This window comes from Montipora foliosa, chromosome 1, assembly GCF_036669935.1.
Source record: "Montipora foliosa isolate CH-2021 chromosome 1, ASM3666993v2, whole genome shotgun sequence".
In the NCBI taxonomy this organism is placed as follows: domain Eukaryota; kingdom Metazoa; phylum Cnidaria; class Anthozoa; order Scleractinia; family Acroporidae; genus Montipora; species Montipora foliosa.
The window spans coordinates 39041798-39053701 of NC_090869.1; the positions used below are offsets into that span (position 1 = coordinate 39041798).

Here is an 11904-nt window from a genome sequence, read left to right on the forward strand (position 1 = left end):
AATAACTGTCTTCGATTGTAACACACCATAAGTTGATAGATATTTTATTTGGACCGCAATAACAAGAGCAACCGATCTCAACAAGGTACAAATATTTGAACACTCGGAGAAAGAAGTCATGTCCCTAAAAAGATCATGGGTAAGACTACATTTTAATAAAAAAGTACAGGGATATAAACAACAAGATAAAGAGGCAGGTAGACATTACAATAATAAAGACCACCTTGACCCCGAATGGTTCAAAATACAGCACAGAAACCATAAAGGCTGTCCATTTTGTAATAAGTTATTCGAACTTTCTATTTTAGAAGACAATAAAGTGACTAGCAATATTACAGCTGATAGGATCGACAATAAACAACCACACACGATTTCAAACTGTCAATTAAGGTGTACCAGAAACCCATAAGGGTTGAAAAGTGTTATGAACCCCTTGTGTGCTGGGAAACAAGCTTCTGAATATTCAATCTGCTAAGTACCATATTTGGAACAACAAGAGAGAAACATTCAACCAATCAATTTGCAAGAACACCGTGACGCAATACCGCCAATGTTCTCTCGCGAAATTAACTGGAGCGAGGGGTTTCCAAATATGGTACTTAGCACTGAATATTCGGAAGCTGTGAACGCGCGTTACACGTTTCAACCCTTCTGGGTTTCTGGGTGTACGAAATGCAATGTTACTAAGAGATAAGTACGATGACGTCACTACACAGCTGTGTCGGCCTATATCTTACAAGTAACACATTCACAGTCTACTTCATGGTTCAACTAAATTGATGACTCATTGGGAAAGTTCCTGTGGTATGACATCATAGACTTCCTGTTTTTTTTTTTTTCCGCGAATGTAAATATTTAAACGAATTTCAACTTTGCTGACAAAATTTGCTAACAAAATTTACTCATAAACTTTATTGACAAAACCATCTTGTACATATTTATGAGATCATTTTCATGGGGAACCCTCCTTTGTTTAGTTTCCAATAATGACACGCTATGGTGATTCTTTACTATATGGAAATCAACAATCATGTGCTGGGGGCCTTCGCTTGTGTCCAGCATTGGATAACAGCATTTGACTCGGATTTTGTAAGCTGATCAGTGAACTACTTTTTGAAACGCATCATTAATATTTAAAACAAATGAATTCCATAAAGTTTTCCAAACGTTATATGGAAATCAAAAAATCTCTGCTTCGCTTGGGATCCAAAATATAATATGGTTAGTGATAAAAAGGTCAGAATTCATTCGGGTGCGATCCAGGGCGTGTTACAAGCGAGAATACCGTATTGTAGGCCACCGAAAAGGTAAGACCAAGTCTCCACTATCTCAGACTCGTTCTTCAAAGATCGCCGGCAAAAGTTAAACAAACGTGGAACGATCTTTGAAACTCAACTTTCATTGCGTTTGTTAACAGAATGTGTTTTTTCATCAAAATAAAGCCATCGTTAGCTTTATTATAGAGCTTAATTTGCCACCTGGAGAAAGAGTGTATTTTCGAAACGACTTTGAACGAGCCATTATCATAACTAGAAACGACAGTGATTAAACTACAATTTTTTTTGCACTAATCCCTTCAATGACGAGTATTGCAATAGACCATATTCGTATTCTCAGTATTAGACTGGAATTAGCTTACAATGGAGGCTAATGCGGGGGAATCTTTTCAAATGCAAATACATTTTAATATATTCCCCTGCATTAGCCTCCATTGCTAGCTAGTTCCAGCCCAATACTAAAAAATTCGAATACGGTCTATTAGTATGGTATTGCAAATATTGAATTAATAATCATAGTTAGGAGTGCAGGGATACTGCAAGTGGTGCCGCCATAGTTGGCGTATAAATCGACCCCAGAAAAAAGAAACAATCTCAGTTCGAACCTGAGAAAATATCTCTAGCTCTTTAATTAATGGCCGAATTTAAAGCAGAGACGAATAACTCGTCTAAGACAAAGGAAACGTATCCAGTTCGTCTAGATATAAATCCAGTGATTAGACGAATTATGGACCAAAATTCGTCTTCAACCGATTCTTCTGCTAGCACGTCTTACAGACGCTTACCGATTTAAATTTCCCACGAACTTCCTCCTGTTGGTCATCCAGCATTTGTACATTTCGACATTATTTTTTGTGCCTCTGGAGGCTGTTTAAAACCCATTTACAACTGGTGTGGTTCCGAAAGCAAAAACAAAAGATAACAGTGTACTAGTAGCTTGTGCCCTTACCTGAAATCACGGTAATAAAGAAAACGGCAGAAAGAGACAGAACCAAGCTCATCGCTGACAAGAACTGACTGAAAGGCGATTTTACGCATAGGAAACTTGAGCTGAACTCTACCAGGTTATGTTAACTCCTTCTACCGTTTGAGCCACTTAAGGTTTACCAAGGGAAAAGGAAAATCGACCGCCAGCACAGTCGTTAAGTATGACAATGTTGTCCAAAATTCAGTGAAAACCGATACTTGACTGTTGACCTTGAGGCCGTGGGAATCTAAACAAAGAATGCTTTGTATACAGACTCGATACAGACTGAGAAAAAGAGACCGATGCATCCGCTGTAACGGATGCATATCTGTGAAATTCCTAGCCCACGGACGCAGACGTACTTCCGGTGTTGTCACAGAATTTTAAAGAATTTTTAAGACTGAACTAGTGAGCAGCACGTCTGCGAACTCAAAGAGTGGAAAACAATTTATTTTATCCTACGTGTTTCGTGTGACTAAAGCACACTTCGTCAGGGATGTTTTACAATACAACACAAGGGACATGTATATCTACCTACATAAGAGAGTAAAAAATATTTTTACATTACGTAAAACCGCACCTACAAGAGCGGATTTGCATGTATGAAACAGAGGAAGAGGCGTGGAAGGAGTGACATATTTTGTGCCTTACATAATTTTGGGGCCCACAGGTTTAGCTAAAACTGTGTGCCCCTGCCAAAGAATTGTTTTGCTTATTTACATAGATTAGCTAAAGTTACAGTAGATTTGTAACAAACAGTGCCATCCAAATCCTGTAATATCTGTCTAATAACACGCTTGATGCGTGCGTGGCTACAGTTTAAAGTGGTTTTAAAGACAGTAGTATTGTTACCGCCAGACCTACTATTTGGTTCTATCACTGTAGCGTATTGCACGAAACAGTGGAAGCAAAAATCTGAAGGGTAGACGTTTCCAAAATTTCTCCCTAGTCTGACTGCCTAGTCTCAGCAAAGGACGTAAAGGAAGAACTATTTTTAGCATACCCCATTAATTCCCCCTTAATAAAGGCTCTCTTATTGCTAGAAGGATGGAACGACTCGAAAGGGATATACAGATATTTGTTAAGAGGCTTTTGAAAAGTAGAAAAATTCAGTAAATTGGATGAAATGTCTCTATAGAGAAACAAATCCAGAAAGGAAATGCTACTAGTGCTAATACAGCAGGTAAGTTTGATACGATCTGTTTTGCTATTAAAAGAGTCTAGAAATTCTAGAAGAGTATCTTTAGGGCCATCCCAGATAGCCAAAATGTCATCAATGAATCGTTTGTAGAGAAAAAGATAACTAGAATATCTATCTACGTTAACTTTCTCATGAAGATACATGAATGCATTAGCTACCGTGACAGCAAATGGGCTTCCCATGGCGATACCATATTCTTGATGGAAGATATCCAGGCTAAATTCCGAGGATAAATAATTATTCTCTAAGACAAGTCTAGCGAGCTGCACCAATAGTGGAGTTTCGGGTGCCTGCCTCTCTCAAAGGAGTAAATCGAGGGCTACCAATGCTTTCTTAATATCCACATTAGGATAAAGGGAAACAACTTCCGCAGTGACTAGAAAGCAATTGGATTTAGGCAATACCGTGTTCTCCAATAACCGAATCAGCTCGCAAGAATCCCTAAGGACGGTAGGCATATGTATTTTAGGCTTGACAAGCTCATCAACAAACTGAATGCTAATAGGCCTAGTTATATATGAGTGAGAAGCGGCTATAGGTCTTCCCACTATAGGCGTCTTATGTATAGAATTTAGCTGGGGTAACAAAATGATCGTATTTACCGGGAAGAATCTAGTGCATTAGGAACAATAAACTGACAGAATGTTGACATAAGCTGTTCACGACGCTTAATTACATTTTCATGGTGAGCATACCAGTCCTCGAGAGTGACCTTGGCATATATGAAGTTTCATCGTGTAAATGTCTGAGTGTCTCGTTTAACCCGCAGTCCGTGGACATAAGTGCTAGGCCTAAGTTCTTGTCAGTTGGTAAAACTCTGACAGTGCGGTTGCTTTTGAGCTCTCGGAGCTGTGCTCTTGTCTTGTCCTTCCAATGTGGCTTGCATTCAGAGATGCTTCTCCTTAGTTCCTTGCGTAATTCAAATAGTTTCTCTTCAAGTTCAGGGTTTTGTCTCGGGGGGGGGGGGGGGGGGGGGGGGTGGGTACTTCCTTATGAGAGGCTAATGGGGATGTGCCGCTGGATGAGATCGCATGTTCATGACTGGATTGACTATAATGAGGTTAGAGGTTTTAGTAGAGTTACTAGAATGGGGTCGCTCATTTTCGGGATTTTTTGCATAAGAAAATTCTGGTAAGCAGGGATTTAAAAATAGGAAGATCCGCAGTTAAAAAATGGTTTATGCTGTTGTTTTAATATTTAACAGTCGGCTTGGTACGGTACGTTTGTAAATATTTACGGCTAGCGAATGTACCCAACATTGTTGGGCCCAACATTTTGCGAGCGTTTGCACACCATGTTGTGTGTTGTTGCGTGTTGTTGCGACTTGTTGGAAGTTGTTGGATAAAGTTTGAAACTGGTCAAACTTCAGAGCCAACAAGTGCCAACATTTCTATTATTTCGCGGTCATCGAATCGGGGTCCAACAATGTTGCGTTCGTTTGCACAGCACATCCGACAATGTTGCGCCGGCGCACGCGCACTACATGCCATGTATCCACACAAATACATGCGAACGAGAAATCAACATGGCGTCGGAGATGGAAAACGTCCCAGAGTCCTTTGTATTCTCATCTAAAAACCCAACATGTTGTGACTTGTTGCGAGCGTTTGCACATATCGGCTAACATCGCGAAACAAGAGACAACATTATTGGGCCCAACAATGTTGCGTGTTGTTGCGAGCGTTTGCACGGGCCTTAAGGGTAGCCTTTGTATGGAAGCGGCTGGTTTCAAGGGTTTTCCATTACAAGTCGTCGGCGCGGCTTTTGTTGTTGCCGTTTAGAACAACTATGTCTTCCAGAGTTGTCGGAGAAGAAGACCTTCCTTTGCGGTTCGCCAGGAGCAGGTTGAAAATCGTTTGTGCGATGAAGTTCCTGCCTGATTATTTCGCGAATAGACAGCTCGGATGAGATGGATGTCTCGTTCGAGTCCATACTTTCTCGCAGTTTACTCTCCTTAAGAGAAATTTCCGCTTGTAATGCTTTCGAAGCCCGAGCAACTGCGTTGTCTGAGGAGAGGTTTTCTGCAAATAACATTGCGTGTTCTGAAGTGATGTCTTAATTTTGAACTTGGTGGGCTCTCCACTGGGCAATGGTACCATCGATGTCTGCTTCTCTCTCTCTCTCTCTCTCTGAGCGCGTCCTGGTTAGCCTCCACATCACGGTGGAGGCTGTCAATAGCAGGGTCTAACAGCTTGAGTTCTGCCTCACGAATTATATCGTCAAATTTTGCTTGCAGAATTTCGTTATTGCCTTTGGCTTTAACGCTTCGCATTCGAAGGCCTTTGGGCATCGTGCCTGAGTCGTATGGTGCTCCAGTGCCTTGATTCTTGCCAGGAGGGCTGCATGAGACTTTTTGCTTTCTTGAAATCCACCGACGTTCTTTCTAAGAATAGATTCGATTGTAGAATCAAGTTTGGAGTGGCTACAGGAAGGTAGCGGAGCTAGCTCGTCGTTGTTCGGTCGTCGACGCTTGAGTCCAGCGCTGCTATTTTCTATGTTGTTCGCCATGTGGCTTCTTCTCGTGTGAATACAGAACTTTTAAGATTGAACTAGTAAGCAGCACGTCTGCGAACTCAAAGAGTTGTAAAACGATTTATTTTGTCCTACGCGTTTCGTGTGACTAACGTACGCACAATTTGTCAGGGATGTTTTACAATACAACACAAGGGACCTGTGTATATACCTACATAAGAGAGTAAAAAATACTTTTATATTACGTAAACCCGTACCTACAAGAGCGGATTTGCATGTAGGAAACAGGCGGAGAGGTCTGCAAGGAGTAACATATTTTGTGCCTTGCATAATTTTCGGGCCCACAGTTTAGCTAAAACTGTGGGCCTCAAACTTTGCAGCTGCTAGGTACTTGTTGTACAAAAAATAAATAAAATGTATCTATTAATTCATACAACTAAATTTGCCAATGGAAACACTCAGCACAACAATCATCAGAATTTACTTTTACTAAAGATTGTCGAGAAATGTCAGCATATTAAGGTGAGATTTGTTTGGAACACTGGATGAAAATCAACCACTTCGTTTGTTTGCCTTGATTTGTGATCAAACTGAATTAGAGTTAAGCTTATTCACAAACGCTAAAAACAACACACCTTTTCTGTAGGACAGCTTGAACTGTTAAATTTCAAATAAAGTACACACAGTTGACAATTTAAAATGGTATACAAAGCAAAATTTAAAATGTAATTCTTAAAAAATCAAATATATGAATTTGTGAATGGTTTTGCATGATTTTTTTTTGTTTGATTTGGTGAGTCGTGTGCACAATATTCAGTGGTCTGGGTCTTTATAATTTGGGATTGCGAATTTGTAGGATTGTTAATTGATGTTTTCTTTGTAAGCAGAGTTTGGTAATGTACACCGGCTTGCTGCATGGCCGCCGATAAAAACAAATCATAAAATTAATATGTATTGTTAATACATTTTCATTCAAGGTGAACAGTGGTGTAAAGTAATGGTAGAATTAAACTTAGGGTTACACTTCATTAAAGTTACCATAAGCCCGGAAGCAAAGCCACAAGAATAAAAATTGTAAGTACGAATTGAGAGAGAAAAAGCTGAAGTTTCGTATTTTTGACATTCCTATGTTTTCCCAATTCAAACCAACAATTCTGAGCCTTATGTCAAACGTGAAATAGTCTTAAGTTGCACGGTTGTGCATTTACAAAATAATGAAGAGGAATAAAAGTTGCAGACTGGCCCAAATTTTCCTGGCATTAGAGTATAGGTCGTTTTCTCAGTCACGTCTTCAAATTTTATTATCAAAACCGTGAGGACTTCTAGATTTTTATTTATGCGAGGTTAAAGATGACCTAGAAATAAATCTTTTTACAAGTTACCAGTTCTGTAAAGTTTTGGTTTTGAAAATACAGCATTTTGCTTATCACTTGCATGACACCAGATACTGAAATCTATTTTGATTGAAAAAATGTTTTTCGTTATGATTCTCAGCAGCTGAAACGTTTTAAGTATATTAGGGGATGTGTTTATACTCATTTGTACTGTGTCGCGAGTAAAATTAAGCACTACTTTCGCGCCTAAAGATCGATGCGTCCAAGGCTACTGACCCTAAGGCGGGCTGGAAATTAATAAATTCACTTACTGGAAAAGGTAATAAATCTTCCCCTGTCAATGATATTCTTGTTAACGATAAAATTGTTTCTGACGATAACGATATTTCCGAATCATTTAATGATTGCCTTGTAAACATAGGACCAACTTTGGCCGCTGAATCAACGAAAAGGTCCTCCAATAACGTTAACACATATCTCAGCAACATTCAGAATAGTTTTCCAGCCTTTCGATCCTCTAATATACCAGTGGAAAATGTTGCACTTACGCTAAAAAACTTAAAAGTGTCGAAAAGCGCTGGCCTTGATAAGATTCCAGCCAAGGTCCTTAAAATCGCATCTAGTATAATTGCGCCATCATTGACCTTTATATTTGATTTGTCACTTTCCTATGGAATTTTTTTTGACGACTGGAAAAATGCGCGAGTTTGTGCTCGGTCCATAAAGGCAATGACCGTCGTGATATGGGAAATTATAGACCCATTTCAATCCTACCAATAATAAGTAAAGTTTTCGAGAAAGAAGTTTTTCAACAGCTTTATCACTATCTGAAAGTCAATTCTGTTCCCTCTAAATTCCCGTCTGGTTACCGCCCTCTTCACTCGACTGTCTCGGCGTTGATTCAAATTTGCGATGATTGGTCTGATAATATGGATAAGGGAAATTTGACAGGTGTCGTTTTTCTTAATATTCGTAAGCAAGAGAAAATGAGGGGACAGAGAGAGAGGCTCCCGGTCCAGCCCTTGAGATATGTCATGTCCACGAAAGTTATTTTTAGACGAGCAGAAGTCTTTGTTCTGGCGGAAGTCTGTCTTCCGAGACGTCCGCATGCAGGCCAACCCTGGTCTGATGTTTGAAAGAAAATAAATATTCATCAGCCTTCCACGTGCGCCGCCATTTTCTCTTTTCACTAAGAACCTGAGAGCGAAGCAAGACTGCATGCGGACGTCTCAGAGGACAGACTTCCGCTCGTCTAAAAATAACTTTCGGGGACATGACATATCTCGGTCAACACCCTGAGCCTCCCTCTCTGTCCTCTCATTTTCTCTTGTCGTAAGGCATTCGACCCTGTTGATCATTCGATTTTACTAGAGAAAGTTAAGTTTTATGGAGTCGCTGATAGAGAATTGATGTGGTTCAAGTCTTATCTTACTGCCCGACAACAACAATGTTTAATAAATCGATACTTATATTCTCAAAGTAATTTACTCTGTGAAGTTCCCCAAGGCTCTATTCGTGGCCCTCTCCTTTTCCTTAGCTACACAAATGATTTACCAAATTGTTTAAAATTCACTCCCTCCTGTTTATTTGCCGACGATACTCAAATCTTTACCTCTGGTTTTGATAATGGTGCACTTGCCAATAATATAAATTCTGATTTAAAAAATATAAGCGACTGGCTCACTGTTAATAAGCTCCAGTTCCACACTGAAACTAAGTTAATGGTTGTTGAGTCAACATATAATTTGAATACTAAATCTGGAGATTTATCTAATGTAATCTCCATTGATAATAATTTGGTTTCACGCGTACGCTCTAAAAAATGTTTGGGAATCCTACTAGATGAAAAGTTTACATTTGAAACTCATATTGAGTATATATGTAAAAAGGCATGTGCTGGCATGAGAGATTTGAGAAGAATTACGCCTTTGTCTCTCTCTGCACTCTCGTAACTTTATACAGATCACTCATTCAACCTTATTTTGATTACTGCTCACCCCTGTGGGATACATGTGGTAAGCAACTGAAAGATAAATTACAAAAAATTCAAAATCGTGCGGGAAGGGTTATTACAGAGGGTGGTAAAGGGTATTTTCGTGACTCGTGATGGGCCATTTTTTTTTCCCCGTGAAATGTGAAATGGTTTATTTTTCGTCGTGAATCATGATTTCCATAGTAGTCGTGAAGCGTGATTTTGCAAAATTATTTCCGTGAAACGAGAAATAAATGTTTAATTCGTCGTGAACCGTGATTTTCAGCATGTCGTTGTTATTTTCGACGACCGTTATTACGTAATAAATGATGTTGCGTAACCATGACGCCTCCGCCCCTCCCCCCCCCCCCCCATCCCGACAACGTGGTCTGGTTTTCGGTAACCTTTGGCCAGCTACTATTTTTTTATCCTCTGTTTCGTCTATTTCGACCATGATAGCAGAAGCGCATCAAGTCCATCAACGCGATGTCCGAGATGACCAAAATGTGACTGTGTTAATGAGTTTTTTCTTTTTTTTTTAACCGAAGGTAACAAAAAAATATTGATTCACAAGGAGAAATCCCGTTTTCCGTTTTCAGCCACAGCCCACAGAGATTTCGAAATCTTAAAGAAAGCTGAGTTAGATTTTTGTGGCGTGCAATCTTTATCTGAAGCCAAAGGCCTTGGAAGAAGCATTGACTGCTCGTTTATGAGAACCGTCCGTTCTGGAACTGTGGAAAGTTTTTGTATTCGTACCCAGAAACAATGGGAAAATGAAATGGCTCTTCTTCAGGAACGCAACAGTATTTTGCAAGGTATGTTAGTATTTTGAATTATTCGTCTCTGCATTATAGACTATTTCCGCTTACTGCTTGCTGTCGGTCATCCTAGTAATAATGGCTTCTGCATGCATTTACGAGCATATCGACAGAACAATGTAGATCAATGCAAGCTACTGCAGAAAAACCTTTGAGTGATTTTGAAGGTAAATATCTTTAAATCGAGATTTTCAATTAATTTAGTTGACCGGAGCCTGAGACAGCGAGCGCGATGACATTCATGACAGGCGTCGGTCATTGCAGACGCTTTGACTCATTCAGCGATTTTGCGTGATCCAGCACTAATGTTTAGTCTCTTTATACTCTAAAATAATAAAACATAATTGCTGGGGGAGATTCTTAGCCTAATTAGTCTTTTCCCGCTTCTTTGATTCACAGTGGATGTTGTTCCCAGAGTGGTTACATTTGCAAAACACACCCCCGTCATCCAATTAGTCGTAAACAGTTTGCCTTGAACTCCCACATCCGAGGAAAGAAGGGTCAGAAAAAGAAAGATCGTGTCAGAAGATGACAAAGAGAAGAAAAGTGGATCACTGATAGAAGATACCAATTACACTTTATCTATACTTTACTGTTCGTTGCCAGTAATGGAAGAGCATAGCACATGACTTTATTTAATTTTCCATCATTCTGTTATCTTCTTGTTTAGGTCTTGTACATTTGGGAGGTACTGTTTTGGTGAAAGAAAATGAAGTGTGATGTGGAATTTGTAATCAAGCGAAGAAACTAGCAATGGACAGAAGTGCACATAAAATAGTAAAGTACTTCAAAGAAAGTAAGTCAAGTCAGTAAACGCAGTCTGATGGAATGCAAATTTTCATTAATTTATTTGCCCAGTTCGTTTTCAAAAACACTTTGTTACCATTATGAAATGTTTGCATCCTGCATTTCTAACTATCTTTAACATCTTAACTTAATGGTTAGAAAACTAAAATAACTTATACCAAATATACCCAAAATGTAAGTTTGCAATTTTGACGGTAGGTAAATATTTTACCTACAATGAAGTAGGAAGAAAAACCAGACTGCCTTGACCGGCCACTTGGCTGAAAAACAAATTCAGGGTGCCCACATCAACTTGAAGTCGCTTTTCAGTTGTGGGTATAAATGTTGTTGTTGTCTAACAGCGTGTCTAACATTTTCCCCTTTTGGTGCTACTTTAGAGCATTATGACGCCTGTTCTAGAAAGGATTTAGCGGAAAGAAAAAAGAAGACCTTGCAGAGGAACATGTTTGCCTTTCTCCAGCACAATACCGGAGACAACCGGAATGTGGATTGCAGTGGGTCTATTGAAAAAGCTAAGGATGTGGTTGACTGCAACCCTGATAAAGACGAAAATGATATCAGTGATCCAGATCTAGAAATGTGATTAATTCCTTCTTTTGTATTGCATGTCTACTACTGAGACTGTGATCATTGTATTCAGAGTTAATTATCATACGGAATAAAAACTCTTAAAATTGAAAATTAATTATCAATTATTGTTTTTTGAATTGACACAAGATCACAAAACAGAATTAAGACGAGACATGACGCATTTATTCCTATAATAATTGATTGCATGAGTTTCATCTACAGTTGCCAAATTTTGGACTTCGAATCATTGTCATGTTGACATTATTTTATCTTACGACCGCCATTGTAGCTTTCTGTAGCCAGAAGCAAATCAACCAACGAGCTTCAGGTTTCTTCGTAGTGACCCAAGACAGGAGGAGGGGAAAGCACTGTAAATTTTATTAGAGGCCCCATGTACCACGGGACAGGAAAAGGGGGAGTCAAGAAGCCCGAAGATTTAAAACCAGACCTTGGTGGACCCTCAAAGCCCACAAGACAGAAAATGAA

General features: G+C 39.4%; 2 long non-coding RNA genes across 2 annotated transcripts in view; one reads left to right on the forward strand and one right to left on the reverse strand.

Moving 5' to 3' along the window:
- The window catches only part of LOC137998094 (uncharacterized), an 11706-nt gene extending 9159 nt beyond the window's left edge, over positions 1-2547 (reverse strand). Inside the window, exon 1 of the long non-coding RNA XR_011122684.1 lies at positions 2227-2547. This is a non-coding gene — a long non-coding RNA (uncharacterized lncRNA). The remainder of the gene's footprint in view (positions 1-2226) is intronic.
- Positions 2548-3314: 767 nt separating this feature from the next.
- LOC137998096 (uncharacterized) lies at positions 3315-11501 on the forward strand. The gene is made up of 4 exons (XR_011122685.1): positions 3315-3427; positions 9823-10038; positions 10712-10837; positions 11226-11501. It is a non-coding gene; the product is annotated as an uncharacterized lncRNA (long non-coding RNA).
- The last annotated feature ends 403 nt before the right edge of the window (positions 11502-11904 follow it).